This window comes from Arachis stenosperma, chromosome 4 (assembly GCF_014773155.1).
Source record: "Arachis stenosperma cultivar V10309 chromosome 4, arast.V10309.gnm1.PFL2, whole genome shotgun sequence".
Taxonomy (NCBI): Eukaryota; Viridiplantae; Streptophyta; class Magnoliopsida; order Fabales; family Fabaceae; genus Arachis; species Arachis stenosperma.
The window spans coordinates 58,686,045-58,709,325 of NC_080380.1; the positions used below are offsets into that span (position 1 = coordinate 58,686,045).

General features: G+C 39.7%; 1 non-coding gene across 1 annotated transcript; it reads right to left on the minus strand.

Moving 5' to 3' along the window:
• Positions 1 to 8,729: 8,729 nt before the first annotated feature.
• Positions 8,730 to 8,837, minus strand: LOC130978033 (small nucleolar RNA R71). The gene has a single exon (XR_009085697.1). It is a non-coding gene; the product is annotated as a small nucleolar RNA R71 (small nucleolar RNA).
• Between the last annotated feature and the right edge of the window lie 14,444 nt (positions 8,838 to 23,281).

Here is a 23,281-nt window from a genome sequence, read left to right on the forward strand (position 1 = left end):
GCCATCACTAAGGTGGACCCGTTCTTTGATTTCCTTGTTCTTATTTTTTTTGATTTTTGATTTTTTATGCTTTATGTGTGTCTATGTTTGTGTCTTTATTACATGATCATTAGTGCCTAGTGTCTATGTCTTAAAGCTATGAATGTCCCATAAATCCTTCACCTTTCTTAAATGAAAAATGTTCCTAATTACAAAAGAACAAGAAGTTTATTTATTTTGATGTGGTGGCAATACTTTTTGTTTTCTGAAAGAATGCTTGAACAGTGCATATTTTTGATAGTGAAGTTTATGAATGTTAAAATTGTTGGCTCTTGAAAGAATGATGAACAAAGAGAAATGTTATTGATAATCTAAAAAATCATGAAATTGATTCTTGAAGCAAGAAAAAGCAGTGAGAAAGAAAAAGTTGCGAAAAAAAGAAAAAAAAGAGAAGAAAGAAAAAGCAGAGAAGAAAAAGCCAATATCCCTTTAAACCAAAAGGCAAGGGTAAAGAGAATCCAAGGCTTTGAGCATCAGTGGATAGGAGGGCCCAAAGGAATAAAATCCTGGCCTAAGTGGCTAAACCAAGCTGTCCCTAACCATGTGCTTGTGTCATGAAGGTCCAAGTGAAAAGCTTGAGACTGAGTGGTTAAAGTCGTGATCCAAAGCAGAAAGAGTGTGCTTAAAAACTTTGGACACCTCTAACTGGGGGCTTTAGCAAAGCTGACTCACAATCTGAAATGGTTCACCCAGTTATGTGTCTGTGGCATTTATGTATCCGGTGGTGATACTGGAAAACAAAGTGCTTAGGGTCACGGCCAAGACTCATAAAGTAGCTGTGTTCAAGAATCAGCGTACCGAACTAGGAGAATCAATAACACTATCTAAAATTCTGAGTTCCTATAGATGCCAATCATTCTGAATTTCAAAGGATAAAGTGAGATGCCAAAACTGTTCAGAAGCAAAAAGCTATTAGCCCCGCTTATCTAATTCGGACTAAGTTTCATTGATATTGTGAGATTAATTGTATATTCTCTTCTTTTTATTCTATTTTGTTTTTAGTTGCTTGGGGACAAGCAACAATTTATGTTTGGTGTTGTGATGAGCGGATAATTTATACGCTTTTGGCATTATTTTTAGGTAGTTTTCAGTATGATTTAGTTAGTTTTTAGTATATAATTATTATTTTTTATGCAAAAATCTCATTTCTGAACTTTACTATGAGTTTGTGTATTTTTCTGTGATTTCAGGTATTTTCTGGCTGAAATTGAGGGACCTGAGCAAAAATCTGATTCAAAGGCTGAAAAAGGACTGCAGATGCTGTTGGATTCTGACCTCCCTGCACTCGAAATAAATTTTCTGGAGCTACAGAAGCCCAATTGAAGCGCTCTTAATTGCGTTGGAAAGTAGACATCTTGGGCTTTCCGAGAATGTATAATAGTTCATACTTTATCCTAGATTTGATGGCCCAAACTGGCGTTCCAAGTCAGCATAAAAATTCTGGCGTAAAACGCCCAAACTGGCACCAGAATTGGAGTTAAATGCCCAAACTGGCACCAAAGCTGGCGTTTAACTCCAAGAGACGCCTATGTACATGAAAGCTTCAATGCTCAGCCCAAGCACACACCAAGTGGGCCCCAGAAGTGGATTTCTGCATCATTTACTTATTTCTGTAAACCCTAGGTTACTAGTTCTCTATAAATAGGACCTTATACTATTGTATTTTCATATTTTGGATCATTTGTGATCTTTTGATCATCTTTGATATTGGAATCAGGTCTTTGAATGTTTTTTTGATTGTTGCATGTTATTGGGAGGCATGGCCATTCGGCCATGTCTAGACCTTGTGCTTATGTATTTTCAACGGTGGAGTTTCTACACACTATATATTAAGGTGTGGAGCTCTCCTGTTGCTCATGAATTAATGCAAAGTACTATTGTTCTTCTATTCAATTCATGCTTATTCTTGTTCTAAGATATTCACTTGTACTTCAACCTGATGGATTTGATGATCCGTGACACTCATTATCATCCTCCCTTATGAACGCGTGCCTGACAACCGCTTTCGTTCTATCTGCGAGAGCTTGAGTGTGTATCTCTTGGCCTCCTGGTTCACGATGCATGCTTGCCTCTTATGACAACAAAGCTTCCATTCTGTGCAATCAGAGTCTTCTTGGTATAAGCTAGAGTCAAATGGATAGTATTCTTGAGATCCGGAAAGTCTAAACCTTGTTTGTGGTATTCTGAGTAGGATTTGGGATGGGATGACTGTGACAAGCTTCAAACTCGTGAGTGTTGGGCACAGCGATAGTGCGCAAAAGGATCAATGGATCTTATTCCGACATGATCGAGAACCGATAGATGATTAGCCATGTGGGAAACCGTAGAGGACCATTTTCACTCAGAGGATGGATGGTAGCCATTGACAACGGTGATCCACCTACATACAACTTGCCATGGAAAGGAGTATGAATGATTGGATGAAGGCAATAAGAAAGCAGAGGCTCAAAGGGAACAAAGCATCTCCATATGCTTATCTGAAATTCCCACCAATGAATTGCATAAGTATTTCTATCCTATTTTATGTCCTATTTCATTCTTTTAATTATCAAAACCCCATAACCATTTAAATCCGCCTGACTGAGATTTACAAGATGACCATAGCTTGCTTCAAGCAGACAATCTCCGTGGGATCGACCCTTACTCACGTAAGGTATTACTTGGATGACCCAGTGCACTTGCTGGTCAGCTGCACGGAGTTGTGAGAAGTGTGATCATAATTTCGTGTACCACCCAGAAATGGCGCCAAAAACTTGGTCCACGAAATTGCAATCACACTTTTGCAACTCTGCACAACTAACCAGCAACTGCACTGGGTCATAAAAGTAATACCTTACGCGAGTAAGGGTCAATCCCACGGAGATTGCCAGCTTGAAGCAAGCTATGGTTATTTTGTAACTCTTAGTCAGGAGTTTAATAATAAAAAGAGTTTTATTTCCAAAAAAGTAAAAGAACATGAAATAGATGATACTTGTTATTCAGTAATGGAGAACAGGTTAGGATTTCAGAGATGCTCTGCCCTATGAATTTCTGCTTTCTTACTGTCTTCTTCTCAGAACGCATGGCTCCTTCTATGGCAAGCTATGTGTTGGTGGGTCACCATTGTCAATGGCTACCATCCGTCCTCTAAGTGAAAATGGTCCAGCTATAGTTCTCACCGTAGGGCTAATCATCTGTTGGTTCTCACTTGTGTCGGAATAGGATACATTTATCCTTTTGCACACTATCACTGCGCCCAATATTCGTGAGTTTGAAGCTCGTCACAGTCATCCATTCCCAGATCCTACTCAGAATACCACAGACAAGGTTTAGACTTTTCGGATCTCAAGAATGCTACCAATTGTTTCCAGCCTTTACCACGAAGGTTATGACCTCACGGATTTGAATGATCTATTGTCAGGAGAAGCAGTCAAACCCATGGATTAGGAGCCCAAGAGATAAGCACTTAAGCTGTCGCCCAATGACTACGTTGAGCTCAGATAGAACGGAAGTGGTTGTCGAGCACGCGTTCATGGATTTGAGAATGATGATGAGTGTCACGAATCATCACATTCATCACATTAAAGTACGAGTGAATATCTTAGAATAGAAGCAAACGTAATTTGATGGAAAACATTAGTAATTGCATTAATCCATTGAAACACAGCAGAGCTCCTCACCCCCACCTATGGGGTTTAGAGAGTCATGCTGTCAAAGATACAATATGAAATGTAAAAATGACATAAGTCTTTGAATGAATCTCTAAAAGTAATTTTTATACTAAAATAGTAACCTAGGTTTACAGAAAATGAGTTCCTAAGTGTAGATAGTGCAGAAATCCCCTTCCGGGGTCCACTTGGTGAGTGTTTGGGCTGAGCTTTGAAGCTTTCACGTGCATAGGCCACTCTTGGTGTTAAACGCCAGCTTTGGTGCCAGTTTGGGCGTTTAACTCCCGTTTTGGTGCCAGTTCTGGCGTTTTACACCAGAAAAGGGTTTCTGGCTGGCGTTTAACGCCAGTTTGAGCCATCAAATCTCGAGCAAAATATGAACTATTACACATTGCTGAAAAGTCCAAGATGTCTAATTTCCAACGCAATTAAGAGCACATCAATTGGGCTTCTATAGCTCCAGGAAAATTATTTCGCGTTCAGAAGGGTTAGAATTCAACAGCATCTGCATTCCTTTCTCAGCCTCTGAAACAGATTTTTGCTCAGGTCCCTCAATTTCAGCCAGAAAATACCTGAAATTACAGAAAAACACACAAACCCTAGTGAAGTCCAGAAATATCATTTTTGAATAAAAATTAATAAAAATATAACAAAAAGTGTATAAAACATGCTAAAAACTATATGAAAACACTACCAAAAAGCGTATAAAATATCCGCTCATCATGCCTCCAACACAGTATCAGCACCAGGCTTGCATAACTTTCGGGAAAACACCTTTTTACGTCAATTTTTTCTGGATCATGCGTGCGCCTCAAAGACGCGCACGCGTGAGGTGCCAGAATTGCAAATGACACGTACGCGTGGAGTACGCGTACGCGTGATGATGCTTGTGCGATTAGCACACTTTCTGCACTGCTCCCGCTTAACCTTCTGTAAGGTTTAGCGTTGCATGTGACGCATGTGCGTGGTTCACGCGCATGCGTGGAACGCGCTTTTCTCTCTTTTTTTTATATGCAGAATGCAGAATGCAGGTGCAAACTATATGTACTAATAATGAGAAGAGTCACTTAAAAATAAAACTAAGAAGAGAGAAAATAATGATCATATGATGAGCGGATAATTTATACACTTTTTGGCATTGTTTTTAGTATATTTTTAGTATGATCTAGTTAGTTTTTAGTATATTTTTATTAGTTTTTAGTTAAAATTCACTTTTCTGGACTTTACTATGAGTTTGTGTATTTTTCTGTGATTTCAGGTATTTTCTGGCTGAAATTGAGGGACCTGAGCAAAAATCTGATCCAGAGACTCAAAAGGACTGCAGATGCTGTTGGATTCTGACCTCCCTGCACTCGAAGTGGATTTTCTGGAGCTACAGAAGCCCAGTTGGCGCGCTCTCAACGGCGTTGGAAAGTAGACATCCTGGGCTTTCCAGCAATATATAATAGTCCATACTTTGCCCAAGATTTGATGGCCCAAACGGGCGTTCAAAGTCACCTCAAGAAATTCCAGCGTTAAACGCCGGAACTGGCACCTAATTGGGAGTTAAACGCCCGAACTGGCACTAAAGCTGGCGTTTAACTCCAAGGAGAGTCTCTACACGAAATTGCTTCATTGCTCAGCCCAAGCACACACCAAGTGGGCCCGGAAGTGGATTTTTATGTCATTTACTCATCTATGTACTAGTTTTCTATAAGTAGGACCTTTTACTATTGTATAGAAACATCAGAGACTTTGGTAGCTATCTTTGTTTTATGCTATCTTAGACCTTTGGGAGGCTGGCCATTCGGCCATGCCTAGACCTTGTTCTTATGTATTTTCAACGGTGGAGTTTCTACACACCATAGATTAAGGTGTGGAGCTCTGCTGTACCTCGAGTATTAATGCAATTACTATTGTTCTTCCATTCAATTCCGCTTGTTCTTTATCCAAGATATCACTTGTTCTTCAACATGATGAAGGTGATGATTGACGCCCATCACCATTCTCACCCATGAACAAGGTGACTGACAACCATTCTTGTTCTACAAGCATCTGAGGCTTAGTGAATATCTCTTGGATTCCTGATTGCACGATGCATGGTTGATCGCCTGACAACCGAGTGCTCGCCTGACAAACGAGCCAACCATTCCGTGAGATCAGAGTCTTCGTGGTATAGGCAAGAACTGATGGCGGCATTCAAGAGAATCCGGAAGGTCTAACCTTGTCTGTGGTATTCTGAGTAGGATTCAATGATTGAATGACTGTGACGTGCTTCAAACCTGTAACCTACTGGGCGTTAGTGACAGACGCAAAAGAGTGATTCTATTCCGGTAGGGGAGGGAACCAAACCGGTGATTGGCAGTACTGTGACAGAGTGCGTGCATTAGCTTTCACTGCGCGGATGGGAGGTAGCTGCTGACAACAGTGAAACCCTACACGAGCTTGCCATGGAAAGGAGTAAGAAGGATTGGATGAAGGCAGTAGGAAAGCAGAGAGACGGAAGGGAAGGCATCTTCATACACTTGTCTGAAGCTCTTACACCAATGATATACATAAGTATCACTATCTTTATCTTTTATGTTATTCTCGTTCATCATCATATACAATTGAGTTTGCCTGACTAAGATTTACAAGATGACCATAGCTTGCTTCAATGCTAACAATCTCCGTGGGATCGACCCTTACTCACGTAAGGTATTACTTGGACGACCCAGTGCACTTGCTGGTTAGTTGTGCGAAGTTGTGTAATGCCATGGTATTGAGCTACCACGTTTTTGGAGCCATTACTAGGGATTATGAGAGTTGTGAAAAGTATTGTTCACAATTTCGCGCACCAAGTTTTTGGCGCCGTTGCCGGGGATTGTTCAAGTTTTGAGCAAGCTTTTGGTAACAATGCCTGGGATTGTTCTAGTTTGGACAACTGACGGTTCATCTTGTTGCTTAGATTAGGTATTTATTTTTTTTCGAAATTCTTGAAGATGAATTCTAGAGTTTCATGATGATTTGTTGAAATCTGGCTGGCTGAGAAGCCATGTCTAATCTGATTGGACCGAGGTTTCAACTTATCACCACAGGAGCGTGTTGATTCTCATCAATTTTGCTCTTGGAGCAGTGATCTGCTAAGATTTGGCTGACCTTTGGTCATGTCTAGTGTTTTGGACCGAAGCTTTCCTTGAAAGCTTGGCTGGCTGTGAAGCCATGTCTAATTCCTGGACCGGAGTCTTAGACTAGCATTGCACTGATTCCTGGAATTATCATTAAGGATTTTGATACCTTTTCCCACTTAATTTTCGAAAACTACAAAAAAAAAAAAATTTACAAAATCATAAAAATCAAAAATATTTGATGTTTCTTGCTTAAGTCTAGTGTCTCATCTTAAGTTTGGTGTCAATTGCATGCATTCATTCATATGTCTTAAGATCTTCAAATAATTCTTGATGATTTCTTACTCTGATCTTTAAATTCTTTTGACTTGAGTGTTTATGTGTCTCATATAGTGTCAGTAGTACACAAACTGCTAAGTTTGGTGTCTTGCATGCATTGTTATTTGATTCTTGTTGCATTTTGATTGTTAAAAAAAAATCCAAAAATATTTTTTATTTGTGTCTTTTCAAGTCAATGATACAAAGAATTGAAGATTCAGAACATACTGCAGAGGAATTATACAGAAAAAGCTGAGCATTCAAAAATGCCCAGTGAAGAAGGCAGACTGGCGTTTAAACGCCAGCCAGGGCACCTGGTTGGGCGTTTAACGCCCAAAGAGGTAGCATTTTGGGCGTTAAACGCCAGAATGTATACCATTCTGGGCGTTTAACGCCAGGATGGTGCTAGGGGGAAGATTTTGTTTTCAAAATCAATTTTTTTTCAAGTTTTCAAAGTTTTTCAAAACCAAATCTTTTTCAAATCATATCTTTTCAATCAAATGTTTTCAAAATCAATTTCTTTCCTTTTTCAAAGATACTTACTAACAATTAATGATTTGATTGAACATTTTTTGCCTTTTCTATTAAGAAAGGTTTTATGTTTGAATCATATCTTTTCTTGTTAGGCAAGTCATTAATATTTTTTTTAAAATCATATCTTTTCAAATTGTTTTCAAATCATATCTTTTAAAATTGTTTTCAAATCATATCTTCTCAATCACATCTTTTTAAAACCATAACTTTTCAATCAAATCTTTTTAACCACATCTTTTTCAAAATAGTTTCAATCAAATCTTTTTGACTTCTAATTTTAAAAATCTTTTTCAAAAATCACTTGATTTCTTTTCCACTTTCAATTTTCGAAAATTATCAACATCTTTTTGATTGAATTTTCGAAAATCCTCTTCCCTCCTTCTCACATCCTTCTATTTATGGAGTACCACTCCTTCTAAATGCACAATTCGAACCTTATCTAATTAAAGTTCGAATTCTTCTTCTCCTTCTTCTTTCTATTTCTCTTTTCCTCTGACACTTCAAGGAATCTCTATACTGTGACATAGAGGATTCCATATTTTCTTTTTCTCTTCTCTTTCATATGAGCAGGAGCAAAGACAAAGGCATTCTTGTTGAAGCTGACCCTGAACCCGAGAGAACCTTGAAGAGAAAGCTAAGAGAAGCCAAGGCACAACTCTCTTCAGAGGACCTGACCGAATTCTTCAAGGAAGAAGAACACATGGCAGCCGAAAACAACAACAATGCCAACAATGCAAGGAAGGTGCTGGGTGACTTTACTGCACCTACTCCTGATTTTTACGGGAGAAGCATCTCTATCCCTGCCATTGGAGCAAACAACTTTGAGCTTAAGCCTCAATTAGTTTCTCTAATGCAACAGAATTGCAAGTTCCATGGACTTCCAATGGAAGATCCTCATCAGTTCTTAGCTGAATTCTTGCAAATCTGTAACACAGTCAAGACTAATGGGGTTAACCCTGAGGTCTACAGACTGATGCTATTCCCTTTTGCTGTAAGAGACAGAGCTAGAATATGGTTGGATTCTCAACCTAAAGAAAGCCTGGACTCTTGGGAAAAGCTAGTCAATGCCTTCTTGGCAAAGTTCTTTCCACCACAAAGATGGAGTAAGCTTAGAGTGGAAGTCCAAACCTTCAGACAGAAGGATGGAGAATCCCTCTATGAAGCTTGGGAAAGATACAAACAATTAATCAGAAGATGTCCTTCAGACATGCTTTCTGAATGGAGCATCATAGGTATTTTCTATGATGGTCTCTCTGAACTATCTAAGATGTCCTTGGATAGCTCTGCTGGAGGATCTCTTCATCTGAAGAAGACGCCTGCAGAAGCTCAAGAATTGATTGAAATGGTTGCAAATAATCAATTCATGTACACTTCTGAAAGGAATCCTGTGAACAATGGGACTAGTCAGAAGAAAGGAGTTCTTGAGATTGACACTCTGAATGCCATATTGGCTCAGAACAAGATATTGACTCAACAAGTCAATTTGATTTCTCAAAGTCTGTCTGGAATGCAAAATGCACCAAACAGTACTAAGGATGCTTCATCTGAGGAAGAAGCTTATGATCCTGAGAACCCTTCCATGGAAGAGGTGAATTACCTAGAAGAACCCTATGGAAACACCTATAATTCTTCATGGAGAAATCACCCAAATCTCTCATGGAAGAATCAAGAGAGACCTCAACAAGGTTTCAATAACAATAATGGTGGAAGAAACAGGTTTAGCAATAGCAAGCCTTTTCCATCATCTTCTCAGCAACAGACAGAGAGTTCTAAGCAGAATACTTCTGACTTAGCAACAATGGTCTCTGATCTAATAAAGACCACTCAAAGTTTCATGAATGAAACAAGGTCCTCCATCAGAAATTTGGAAGGACAAGTGGGTCAGCTGAGCAAGAAAGTTACTGAACTCCCTCCTAGCACTCTCCCAAGGAATACAGAAGAAAATCCAAAAGGAGAGTGCAAAGCCATAACCATGGCCGAATGTGGAGAGGAAAGAGAGGAGGAGGACGCCACTGAGGAAGACCTCAGTGGGCGTGTACCAATCTCCTCTGAGTTCCAATGGGAATCTGAGGCTCAAAATGAGACCATAGAGATTCCATTGGACTTACTTCTGCCATTCATGAGCTCTGATGAGTATTCTTCCTCTGAAGAGGATGAGTATGTCACTGAAGAGCAAGTTGCTAAATACCTTGGAGCAATCATGAAGCTAAATGACAAGTTATTTGGAAATGAGACTTGGGAGGATGAACCTCCCTTGCTCACCAAAGAACTGGATGACTTGTCTAGGCAGAAACTGCCTCAAAAGAGGCAGAATCCTGGGAAGTTTTCTATACCTTGTACCATAGGCACCATGACCTTCAAGAAGGCCTTGTGTGACTTAGGGTCAAGTGTAAACCTCATGCCCCTCTTTGTAATGGAGAAATTAGGGATCTTTGAGGTGCAAGCTGCAAGAATCTCATTAGAGATGGCAGACAATTCAAGAAAACAAGCTCATGGACTTGTAGAGAATGTTTTGGTGAAGATTGAAGACCATTACATCCCTACTGATTTCATAGTCCTAGAGACTGGGAAGTGCATGGATGAATCCATCATCCTTGGCAGACCCTTCCTAGCCACAGCAAAGGTTGTGATTGATGTTGATAGAGGAGAGTTGATCATTCAAGTGAATGAAGAATCCTTGGTGTTTAAGGCCCAAGGACATCCCTCTATCATCATGGAGAGGAAGCATGAAGAGCTTCTCTCAAAACAGAGCCAAGCAGAGCCCCCACAGTCAAACTCTAAGTTTGGTGTTGGGAGGCCACAACCAAACTCTAAGTTTGGTGTTGAACCCCCACATTCAAACTCTAAGTTTGGTGTTGGGAGGTTCCAACACGGTTCTGAGTATTTCTGAGGCTCCATGAGAGTCCTCTGTCAAGCTAATGACATTAAAGAAGCGCTTGTTGGGAGGCAACCCAATGTTTATAGTTAACTATTTTCTTTTGTTATTTTATCTTTTTTGTAGGTTGATGATCATAAGAAGTCACAAAACAATGAAAAAAGCAAAAACAAAATGAAAACAGGAAGAAAAATAGCACACCCTGGAGGAGAAGAAGCTGGCGTTCAAACGCCAGTAATGCTAGCTGTTGGGCGTTTAACGCCCAGTCTGGCACCATTCTGGGCGTTTAACGCCAGAAAGGGGCACCAGACTGGCGTTAAACGCCAGTAAAGGGCAACAACCTGGCGTTAAATGCCAGGAATGGGCACCAGCCCGGTGTTTAACGCCAGAAATAGCTCAAAACGTGATTTTGAGCAACATTTGGTGCAGGGATGACTTTTCCTTGACACCACAGGATCTGTGGACCCCACAGGACCCCACCATCACTCTCTCTCTTCTTCCCCCACTCACCAACCACCTCAATACATCTTCCCCAAAAACCCTTCACCTATCAAATCCCATCTTTCTCTTCACCACTCACATCCATCCTTCATAAATCCCCACCAACCTCACCCTTCAAATTCAAACCACTTTCCCTCCCAAACCCACCCATAATGGCCGAACCATTACCCCCCTCTCTCCTATATATACCCTTCTTCAACCCTTCATTTTCACACAACCTAAACACCCCTTCTTTCCCTTCTTGGCCGAACACACCACCTTCCCCCTCTTCCTCATTTCTTCTTCTTCTACTCTCTTCTTTCTTCTTTTGCTCGAGGACGAGCAAACATTTTAAGTTTGGTGTGGTAAAAGCGTTGCTTTTTCGTTTTTCCATAACCATTTATGGCATCCAAGGCCGGAGAAACCTCTAGAAAGAGGAAAGGGAAGGCAAGGGCTTCCACCTCCGAGTCATGGGAGATGGATAGATTCCTCTCAAGGGTGCATCAAGACCACTTCTATGAAGTTGTGGCCTTGAAGAAGGTGATCCCCGAGGTCCCCTTTTCACTCAAAAAGGGTGAATATCCGGAGATCCGCCATGAGATCCGAAGAAGAGGTTGGGAAGTACTTACCAACCCCATTCAACAAGTCGGAATCTTGATGGTTCAAGAGTTCTATGCCAATGCATGGATCACCAAGAACCATGACCAAAGTGTGAACCCGAATCCAAAGAATTATCTCACTATGGTTCGGGGGAAATACTTGGATTTTAGTCCGGAGAGTGTGAGGGTGGCGTTCAACTTGCCTATGATGCAAGGAGATGAGCATCCTTACACTAGAAGGGTCAACTTTGATCAAGGTTGGACCAAGTCCTCACAACGATATGTGAAGAGGGCGCACAATGGAAGCAAGATTCAAGAGGCAAGCCGGTTCAATTAAGAAGGCATGACCTCAAGCCCGTGGCTAGAGGATGGTTAGAGTTCATACAACGCTCAATCATTCCCACTAGCAACCGGTCCGAAGTTACCATAGACCGGGCCATCATGATCCATAGCATCATGATTGGAGAAGAAATAGAAGTTCATGAGGTTATAGCCCAAGAACTCTACAAGGTGGCGGACAAGACCTCCACTTTGGCAAGGTTAGCCTTTCCTCATCTCATCTGTCACCTCTGTTATTCAGTTGGAGTTGACATAGAGGGAGATACCCCCATTGATGAGGACAAGCCCATCACCAAGAAAAGGATGGAGTACACAAGAGACCCCTCTCATCAAGAGATCCCTGAGATTCCTCAAGGGATGCACTTTCCTCCACAAAACTATTGGGAGCAACTAAACACCTCCCTCGGAGAATTGAGTTCCAACATGGGACAACTAAGGGTGGAGCATCAAGAACACTCCATTCTCCTCCATGAAATTAGAGAAGACCAAAGAATCATGAGGGAGGAGCAACAAAGACAAGGAAGAGACATTGAGGAGCTCAAGCACTCCATAGGATCTTCAAGAGCAAGAAAGAGCCGCCATCACTAAGGTGGACCCGTTCCTTGATTTCCTTGTTCTTTATTCTTCTGTTTTTCGATTTTTATGCTTTATGTTATCCATGTTTGTGTCTTATGATCATTAGTGTCTTAGTGTCTATGCCTTAAAGTTATGAATGTCCTATGAATCCATCACCTTTCTTGAATAAAAACGTGCTTAATTAAAAAGGAAAGAATTGCATGAATTCTGAATTTTATAATAGTTTAATTATTTTGATGTGGTGGCAACACTTTTGTTCTTTGAATGTATGCTTGAACAGTGCATATGTCTTTTGAATTTGTGGTTCATGAATGTTGGCTCTTGAAAGAATGATGAAAAAGGAGACATGTTACTGAGGATCTGAAAAATCATTCAAAATGATTCTTGAAGCAAGAAAAGCAAAAAAAAAAAAAAAAACCGAAAAAGAAAAAAAAAAAGAGAAAGAAAAAGAAAGAAATAAAGTTGTGATCCAAGGCAATTAAGAGTGTGCTTAAGAACCCTGGACACCTCTAATTGGGGACTTTAGCAAAGCTGAGTCACAATCTGAAAAGGTTCACCCAATTATGTGTCTGTGGCATGTATGTATCCGGTGGTAATACTGGAAGACAAAGTGCTTTGGGCCACAGCCAAGACTCAATAAGTAGCTGTGTTCAAGAATCATCATACTTAACTAGGAGAATCAATAACACTATCTGGATTTTGAGTTCCTAAAGAAGCCAATCATTCTGAATTACAAGGGATAGAGTGAGATGCCAAAACTATTCAGAGGCAAAAAGATAAAAGCCCCGCTCATCTAATTAATACTGATCTTCATAGATGTTTTTGGAGTTCATTGCATATTCTCTTCTTTTTATCTTATTTGATTTTCAGTTGCTTGAGGACAAGCAACAATTTAAGTTTGGTGTTGTGATGAGCGGATAATTTATACACTTTTTGGCATTGTTTTTAGTATATTTTTAGTATGATCTAGTTAGTTTTTAGTATATTTTTATTAGTTTTTAGTTAAAATTCACTTTTCTGGACTTTACTATGAGTTTGTGTGTTTTTCTGTGATTTCAGGTATTTTCTGGCTGAAATTGAGGGACCTGAGCAAAAATCTGATCCAGAGACTCAAAAGGACTGCAGATGCTGTTGGATTCTGACCTCCCTGCACTCGAAGTGGATTTTCTGGAGCTACAGAAGCCCAATTGGCGCGCTCTCAACGGCGTTGGAAAGTAGACATCCTGGGCTTTCCAGCAATATATAATAGTCTATACTTTGCCCAAGATTTGATGGCCCAAACCGGCGTTCAAAGTCACCTCAAGAAATTCCAGCGTTAAACGCCGGAACTGGCACCTAATTGGGAGTTAAACGCCCGAACTGGCACTAAAGCTGGCGTTTAACTCCAAGGAGAGTCTCTACACGAAATTGCTTCATTGCTCAGCCCAAGCACACACCAAGTGGGCCCGGAAGTGGATTTTTATGTCATTTACTCATCTATGTACTAGTTTTCTATAAGTAGGACCTTTTACTATTGTATAGAAACATCAGAGACTTTGGTAGCTATCTTTGTTTTATGCTATCTTAGACCTTTGGGAGGCTGGCCATTCGGCCATGCCTAGACCTTGTTCTTATGTATTTTCAACGGTGGAGTTTCTACACACCATAGATTAAGGTGTGGAGCTCTGCTGTACCTCGAGTATTAATGCAATTACTATTGTTCTTCCATTCAATTCCGCTTGTTCTTTATCCAAGATATCACTTGTTCTTCAACATGATGAAGGTGATGATTGACGCCCATCACCATTCTCACCCATGAACAAGGTGACTGACAACCATTCTTGTTCTACAAGCATCTGAGGCTTAGTGAATATCTCTTGGATTCCTGATTGCACGATGCATGGTTGATCGCCTGACAACCGAGTGCTCGCCTGACAAACGAGCCAACCATTCCGTGAGATCAGAGTCTTCGTGGTATAGGCAAGAACTGATGGCGGCATTCAAGAGAATCCGGAAGGTCTAACCTTGTCTGTGGTATTCTGAGTAGGATTCAATGATTGAATGACTGTGACGTGCTTCAAACCTGTAACCTACTGGGCGTTAGTGACAGACGCAAAAGAGTGATTCTATTCCGGTAGGGGAGGGAACCAAACCGGTGATTGGCAGTACTGTGACAGAGTGCGTGCATTAGCTTTCACTGCGCGGATGGGAGGTAGCTGCTGACAACAGTGAAACCCTACACGAGCTTGCCATGGAAAGGAGTAAGAAGGATTGGATGAAGGCAGTAGGAAAGCAGAGAGACGGAAGGGAAGGCATCTTCATACACTTGTCTGAAGCTCTTACACCAATGATATACATAAGTATCACTATCTTTATCTTTTATGTTATTCTCGTTCATCATCATATACAATTGAGTTTGCCTGACTAAGATTTACAAGATGACCATAGCTTGCTTCAATGCTAACAATCTCCGTGGGATCGACCCTTACTCACGTAAGGTATTACTTGGACGACCCAGTGCACTTGCTGGTTAGTTGTGCGAAGTTGTGTAATGCCATGGTATTGAGCTACCACGTTTTTGGAGCCATTACTAGGGATTATGAGAGTTGTGAAAAGTATTGTTCACAATTTCGCGCACCATCATACCATGGTGGGTTGTCTCCCACCTAGCACTTTTAGATATTGTCCTTAAGTTGGACATTTGGTGAGCTCCTTGTCATGGTGACTTGTGCTTGAACTCGTCATGAAACTTCCACCAACGCTTGAACTTCCAATAAGCTCTATCAATACCAAGTAAATTCACCAAGCCTTGATGAAGTCATCTACAAGCTTTGGGCTCCCAAAGTTGATCCTCTTGTATGCTGGGATCCCAAATCTTGATTCTACACCCGTCTTCAAGTTGATTATCATGGTTCCATCCGGGTGGTAAGCAATCTGAATTCTCACTAAGGCTTCCAAACTGCTTCCTAGATCCATTCGATTGAGCTCTACACCAACCATTGCACTTCAATATGGAGCATGCAATCATACTGAACCTTGCATGATAATGATGAGCGGATAATTTATACGCTTTTGGCATTATTTTTAGGTAGTTTTTAGTAGGATCTAGCTACTTTTAGGAATTTTTTTATTAGTTTTTATGCAAAATTCACATTTCTAGACTTTACTAGGAGTTTGTGTGTTTTTCTGTGATTTCAGGTATTTTCTGGCTGAAATTGAGGGACCTGAGCAAAAATCTGATAGGAGGCTGACAAAGGACTGCTGATGCTGTTGGATTCTGACCTCCCTGCACTCGAAATAGATATTCTGGAGCTACGAAACTCTAAATGGCGCGCTCTCAACGGCGTTGGAAAGTAGACATCCAGAGCTTTCCAGCAATATATAATAGCCCATACTTTGTTCGAGTTTAGATGACGCAAACTAGCGTTCAACGCCAGTTCCATGCTGCATTCTGGAGTAAAACGCTAGAAATATGTCACAAACCAGAGTTAAACGCCAAAAACACATTACAACTTGGTGTTTAACCCCAAGAGAAGCCTCTGCACGTGTAAAGCTCAATCTCACCCCAAGCACACACCAAAGTGGGCCCCGAAAGTGAATTTCTGCACTAAGACTTATTTCTGTAAACCCTAGTAACTAGTTTAGTATAAATAGAACTTTTTACTATTGTATTAGGTGTCTCTGAGACCATTTTTCTTGGTTATTCCGGTTCGCTCTTGATGCGTGGAAACTTGTCTCTCAACAAATTCCCCTTCGGCAAGTATACCGAATCGTCGTCAAGTAAAACTCACAGTAGAGTGAGGTCGAATCCCACAGGGATTGATTGGTCAAGCAATTTTAGTTAGAAGAAAGTGCTAGTTGAGCTGAGCATAAATTGGATTTGGAATTTGCAAAAAATTAAATGACTGGAAAGTAAATAGCAGGAATTAAAGTGCAGAATCTTAAATGGGGAGTTGGGGTAATAAGCATGAAATTAAATGGCAGAAAGTAAAGAGAATGGGTAAGATAAGATATGGGGAAATCATTGGGTTCAGGAGATGTTGTATTCTCCGGATCAAGTTCATTCTCATCTCTTCCTCAATCAATGCATTCATTGATCTCCTTGGCAATCTTAAGTGATTGGATCCCAATTCCTTGGCAATCCAATCTCTCTAAGCTTGAATAATTGCCCAATTCCTTGATTTAATTGCTCATGGGAAGAGATGAAGTGTGGTCACTGATTATACCACATGTATTCCCAAATCAAAGTGTTGGTAGGATTACATGTCACAATATCCATCCAAACCCCAATTTGGTCCAACATGAGAAAGCATTTCTAGCATGATCTCCTTATCCCTTTTCCAAGGCTCAAAGGAGATCCAATTATGGAGAGTTTCTTTTCCATGACAACTAACCAATTGAATTAAGATTGAAAGCTTTCTAGTAAGATCAAGAGAAAAGAAAGAAGAAGAAGAATGAAAACTATAATTGATCCATCAAATTACAACAGAGCTCCCTAATCCAATGAAAGGGGTTTAGTTGTTCATAGCTCTAGAAATGAAAAATAGCAAAAAAGAAGAATCCATGTTAAAGTGCAGAAAAAGTAAATCTATAGAGAGTAGTGCCCAGAAGTGCCAAGCTCCTCTCTAGTTCAAAACTACTCCTATATATACTATTCCTCATGATCTTCTGGTGAGTTCTTCAAGTCTTGGATGTGGGCTCTGGACCTTGAGTTGAAGCAGTTCTCATCTTTTGTGGGCCCAGCTTGCAGAGAAATATGAGTTAGGCTTGGGTATTTAGTGAGATTAACGTTGAGTCATATTTTTGTGTGCAAGAACGTTAGTGGCATTCACTTTTTCCACTAACGTTCCACCCTTATATACCCACGTTAACTCCAACGTTAGTAGTCTTAACGTGACTACTAATGTCTCCTATTCAATCCTTGGCTAACGTTAATGGGACTCATTTTTTCCATTAACATTGGCTTGTGCCCCTTTTTGCAAATGTTAATGGGACTCACTTTTCCCATTAACGTTGGCTTGCCTCTTGCCCCTACGTTAAGTCTCACATTAGCTTAGCTAACGTGGCTCTTAACGTGGGTGTTCATCACCTTCGAGAGCGTTAGTGACACTCACCTTTGTCACTAACGCTCCAATTGCCTAAAGTTCCTACGTTAGGACTCACGTTAACTAAGTTAACGTGGCTCTTAACGTAGTAAATGAAGCCATCTCCCAACGTTAGTGACAAAAGTGAGTGTCACTAACGTTCGTTCTTTGAATTCAACTCCACGTTAACTTTCACGTTAACAATCTTAACGTGAGAATTAACGTAGGCAATGCTAATGATCCAACGTTAGTGACAAAAGTTAACGTGACTCTTAACGTGGGGCATTGCCTAGTTTTCCAACGTTAGTGGTGTTCACCTTTCTCATTAACGTGGAGTTCCCCTTTTTCTTCTACGTTAACTACCACGTTAACTAAGTTAATGTGGCTATTAACGTGAGCTAATGGATGGCTTCGCAGGCGTTATTGGTGATCACTTTTCTCATTAACGTTGCAAGCTCCTTGCCATTCCACGTTAGTGTTCTCGTTAACTAAGTTAACGTGAATGCTAACGTGGTTCTTCGAATCTTCATTTGTCCTGAAATCAAGCAATTAAAGTGCATCAAAGCTCTAGCCAAAGTCATGAGATTATGCATTATCAAGTTATTGATGTGTGGAAAACGATCCAACACAAAACTCACCGGCAAGTGTACCGGGTCGCATCAAGTAGTAATAACTCACAAGAGTGAGGTCGATCCCACAGGGATTGATGGATCAAGCAACTTTAGTGGGTGATTAGTTTAGTCAAGCTAACATTGAGTGATTTGGTGAAATTGATGCTGTAGAATGTAAAATTGCAGGGAAATTAAAATTGTAGAATGTAAATGGGCAGAAACTTAAAGAGCAAGCAATATAAATTGCAGGAACTTAAATGACAAGAAATGTAAATTGAATTAAATGTAAAGGGAGTGGGAGCAGGGAATTTAAATGAAAGCAGTAGATCAAGCAACTGGAAATTTAAATTGCAGTAAGAATAAAAGGATTTTGGGAGCTGGGATTCAAGAAATCAAACAAGAAATTGTAAATGGCAATCAAACAGCAAGTCAATTCAACTCAATTGTGAAATTTGAAAGAGAAATTGAAGATCTCAAGGGCTCAATGAGACTAGAAAACCAAGTCTAGATCTCAAGCCCTTCGTTGATCCAACAGAGAACAATTTGCAGAGGAAATTAAAGATGAAAGCAATGAATGAAAAATTTAGATCCAAGTCACAATGCACTGAAATTTTGCCGAAGAATAACAAGAGAAATTGTAGATCAAAATTGAAACAGAATTCCTTCAATTCTCAATCTACAATTCAAAATCAAAAGGGAAAACTAAAAGAGAGAGCTATCTACCACTACTACTCCTTAATGGAGCACGCCTTTCTAATCGAGCTCTTTTTTTTTCTAAAATGAGAGTGATGCCTTTATATAGGCTTTTTACAAAATGAAAATAAAATGAAATTGAAATTAAAAAGAAATTCACAAAATGAAATTCCTAATCTAGCTTCTCTGTGTGCCTTTGAGTGATGATGTGGGCTTTCCTTGCTTTGGATTTGAGGAGAGATGGGTCTTGATGGCCTTGGTTCAATTGGTGAAGATTTGAGTTCAAAGAAAATTTGAATTAAATTTTGGCCCATGGGTGTTCCCAGGAGGCTTCCCTGCTCTTGTGGAGGGCAGAGCTGGGAAACTTTGTGTGAGGAAGCATGTTGCGTGCCAAATGTGGGAGGGGCATCAGGATGCTACCCTGCCCTTGTGGAGAGCAGGGCAATGTTGTCATGGTGCGGCCTTGCCTCTGCCCGTGCTGTGATGTGCGCAACAAGTCCCTGGCCGTGTCATGTGCTCATGCTTGTGTGCGCCAAGGAGAGTTCCCAAGTTCAAACCCTTGTGAAAGCATTTTGGGGAGCAATTTTCCTTGATTTTTCATGAAGAGAGCACGACATTGCCCTGCTCTTCAAGAGGGCAGAGCAGAACAATGAGCGCTACTTTGCTTTGGAGTGAGGCTCCAGCTTCGAACCTTGGTGGAAGCACTTTGGTTTATTTTCGCTTATTTTTGGCCCTTAAAGATGCCTTTCACTCATGCCTCAATTGTATGCCAAATATGGATTGCTATATATCGTTGGAAAGCTCTGAATGTCAGCTTTTCAACGCAACTAGAAGCACATCAATTGGACGTCTGTAGCTCAAGTTATAGCCCTTTGAAGTAGGCATGGTCATGCTGTGAGCGCCCAGATTTTAACTTGGCGAAAATTTGCTTCCAACCTCACTTTGTTTCATCATGATATTGCCCTGCCCTTGGCAAGAGCAGGGCAGTGTGCGTGCTGGTTGCTTCCTCCTTTGATTTGGTCATGGGCCACGCTTTTAAAAGCGTGGCCTAAGGCTCCAAAGCGTGCTCCAACTTCAAAGTGTTCCCCAAAGCTCTTTTTTTCTCCTTTTTAGCTTATTTTGTGCTTCTTTGCTTCTTTTTCTTCTTATTTCCTACAAGATTTATAAAATTAAAAGATCAAGAAAAGATATCATTTAAGCATAAAAGCATTCAATATTTAAGCACAAATCATAAATTTCTTGTATGAAAAAGCATAGAAAAATAGGTATATGATGACATGTCATCACAACACCAAACTTAAACCTTGCTTGTCCCCAAGCAAGAAAAGAATCATGCAATAAAGATTGACAATCCAAGGTAAGAAGAATAGCAACTCAATGTTCATGGTTAGCTAGTTTTCTATGCATGCTTCAATCACAAAAGAAATGTAAATGATTGATGCTTCTATCTAGCTCATTTTATGAAATCTTTTTCTTATAATTCTTCCTTGAAACAAGCTTTTGATTTTTTTTTTAGCTTCTCCTTTTGGGTGCTTTGCCCCATGAGTTGATAACAAAGCTACGACTTCTAAATTCTTTGTTTTCAAGTATTACCACTTGATACATAAGCACCACAAGCATTTAATTAGAGGACTTCATTAAGCTCATCATTTCTTTTCTTTTCTTGACTCTCTAATCATTGATGCTCAGAACCTTGAGCTTTGAGGGAGTGCTTTTGCACTTGAGCCTAGCCTTGACTTCAAAGTGTTTTGTTTTCAAGCATTTGGCTTGATACATAAACACCACAAGCACTTAACAAATAAATTGCCATTGGTACTCAGAGCCTTCAGCTTTCTCATTCTTTCCCTTTTTCTTTTCTTGCTTTAATTGTATTTGCTTCTTCAAGGTTTTCATGATTTCAAAAGATTTCACAAAATGTACTAGATGAAAAACTTCAATTAAATAAAATCCAATGCAATTGAGCAACAATCAATCATACTAGCTTTCCAATACTTGTATGCACATGCTAAATTCTTCTTTAATTCCTTGTTTGTTTATGATCATGATGCTTTTTTGCTTTTGAACTCACAGGATTCAAGTTGGTAGTCATAATGGTACAGCACCATGTTATAATTCAAAATTCAAGCTATGCTTTATTCATACCACACATGCATACAGAGAAAATGAAGACAATCATGCAATTTAAGTGCTGGAAACAAATGAGAAGAAAAGGAACTCTACAACCTTGTAGTTCATCTTCATTATTGTTGTCCTTTTTCCTCTATTCTTCCTCTTTCCCTTGCCAAACTCAGAATGCTTGCTCATCCTCAAGCAACAATTAGAACAATGGCTATGGGGCTAAGATGGATCATGAATGTCTTACACAATGATATGTTAGTAGCACATGTGTTTTAAGCAAGCAAAATTAAAGATAACAATCAAGGCACAAGAGACAGAGACATTTTTTGATTGCATAGATAAGAAGGTGTGCACAAACATTGCATAAAAGATAAGTGGCACACCAAAATTAGTGTGACACTTTCTCTTGGAATTAACGCAAGTATCTTGTAAGAATTAGAACCAAATTTTGTTGCATAGCAACACCAAACTTAGAATGCAACCATATGTCAATTTATTTGAACTAAAACTAAACAAAAGAAACTGTTATATGTTAAATACAATCACCAAATGAAGAGTCTGTCATGAATAAGGATGTCTTGGTGATGTATTAACAAAAACAGTTAATGAAAGAAAGCATTAAAAACAAGTAAATAAATGAAACAAAGAGAAAACAAAAATTATCCAACTAAGAAGAAGAAAAATAACACTGCAAAAGGGAATATGATTATGCAGACAAGTGATGTTGCTTGAATAATTTGCATAGAAAATAAGTGGCACATCAAACTTGGAATCTTGGTGTGTCACTTTCATTTTTGATTTGATGCAATCATCCAAAAAGATTGAAAATAATTTGTTGCAAGGCAACACCAAACTTAGAATGTAATCATATGCCAATTTATTGAAATTTAAACAAAGCATGGAGAAGAAATGTACTTACTGTCTACCTGTTCTTCACTTTCTTCCTCTTTTTCCAGTTTGTTAAGAGGAATGACCTCAAAGGAGGAGAAGTTTCAGCTATTGTCCCCTTTCTTGGTTTCCTCTCAGCAAGCTTTCTTTTGAAATTGGCTTGATTGAGCTTGCTTGCTTGATTAGGGGGAGGATTGTTTGCAGTTGACCTTCTCATGAATGTTGTCCTTGGTATCTTGGTCACAATCCTCTTCTTGGTGTTTTTGTCAATTGCCTTCACTTCTTGGATGTCAAGACATGGTTGCTGTGTGATTATTGGAGTTTCGTATTCATCCAGAGCTTTTTGAATTGGTGGTTCCATGAGCTTTTCTTCTATGTACTTCTCTGCTTCACTTTAGTGTAAATTTTCTGGAATGACTTCCTCACTTTCTTGCTCCTCCACTCCTTTCTTTGCACCCAACATTTGACTTAATAGTTCTTTTATGGAGGAGGTTTGTTGTTCTTCCCAAGATTTCTTCATCTCCTCTTCATATTTTTCGATCACAAATTCATGGGAAGTTTGTGAGGGTTGTGAATGTTCATGTTCCTTTGTCACCTCAAGTAGTGTTTGTGAATGTAAAATCCTTGGCTCATGTCCCTCATCCTTCATTGCAATTTCACTTGACACAGGGACCTTTTATTTTTGTTTTTCCATTTTCTCCTTCCATGCATTCGACAATTGGCCTAACTGCACTTCCATATTTTTGAGGGAGTTCTCTTGTTCTTTCTGGTACTTCTCTTTCTCCTCCGCAAATCTTTTGAGCATGGACTCAAGCTTTGAGATTCTTTGGCTATTGGAAGTTTATGTGAGTAGTAAGTTTTGAAAGGGGCTTTTTGTTGAAGCATGGTCAAGTGATGATATCTTTAGATGAATATCATATGGAGCATTAGAATTCCTTTCCCAGCCACCATTGGAATTATGACTTGCATCATTTTGTGGTGGAGGGAAATATCCCATATGGTTTTCTTGCTCATCTTGTGTCTGTGAAGCAAATCTCCATGGATTGGAGTGCTTCGAATTTGTATTTTCTTGGTGATATTCCCAAACACCATTAGAGATCGGTGATGGTGGGTGATATCCCATAAAATTTTGTTTGACCATAAGATGAGTTGAACTCCATTTGTATTTTGTAAACATCAATGAAATTTGAAATTCATGTCACAGAGAAAGAATTTCTTAGTGAGGCAAAAACACAAACACCTTGCTATCAACTTAAAACAGAGAACAAAAACAAAAAAAATGCTTGATCTAGACTTCTCACCCACTTAATCATTGTTGATCTAAATCAATCCCCGGCAACGGCGCCAAAAACTTGATGTGTGGAAAACGATCCAACACAAAACTCACCGGCAAGTGTACCGGGTCGCATCAAGTA